Source organism: Octopus bimaculoides, chromosome 15 (genome assembly GCF_001194135.2).
Source record: "Octopus bimaculoides isolate UCB-OBI-ISO-001 chromosome 15, ASM119413v2, whole genome shotgun sequence".
In the NCBI taxonomy this organism is placed as follows: domain Eukaryota; kingdom Metazoa; phylum Mollusca; class Cephalopoda; order Octopoda; family Octopodidae; genus Octopus; species Octopus bimaculoides.
In genome coordinates, this window is record NC_068995.1 from 42933954 (window position 1) to 42934239 (window position 286).

Here is a 286-nt window from a genome sequence, read left to right on the forward strand (position 1 = left end):
TATATATATATATATATATATATATGTAAGACAGAAACTGAAAGAAGTTCTTTGTATATATGTACATATGAACGTGTGCTTGTTTATGCTTGTGTTTTGAACCACCATCACTGTGTAACCACCGGTGCTGGTTTATTTACGTCCCCGTATAAAATAAGCATGATGCTTACTGGAATCGATCCGTTCGACTAAAACCCTGCTCCAATATGGCCGTAGTCCAAAGACTGTTACTATTAAAGACTAAAAGATATGTATATATGTGTTTGTGTGTGTATGTATGTATGTG

The 286-nt window shown here is 34.3% G+C and overlaps 1 protein-coding gene across 3 annotated transcripts in view; it reads left to right on the top strand.

The window, feature by feature from the left end:
- Positions 1-286, top strand: part of LOC106880835 (RYamide receptor) — a 438750-nt gene that overhangs the window by 5951 nt on the left and 432513 nt on the right. The gene's annotated exons all lie outside the window — the stretch shown is intronic.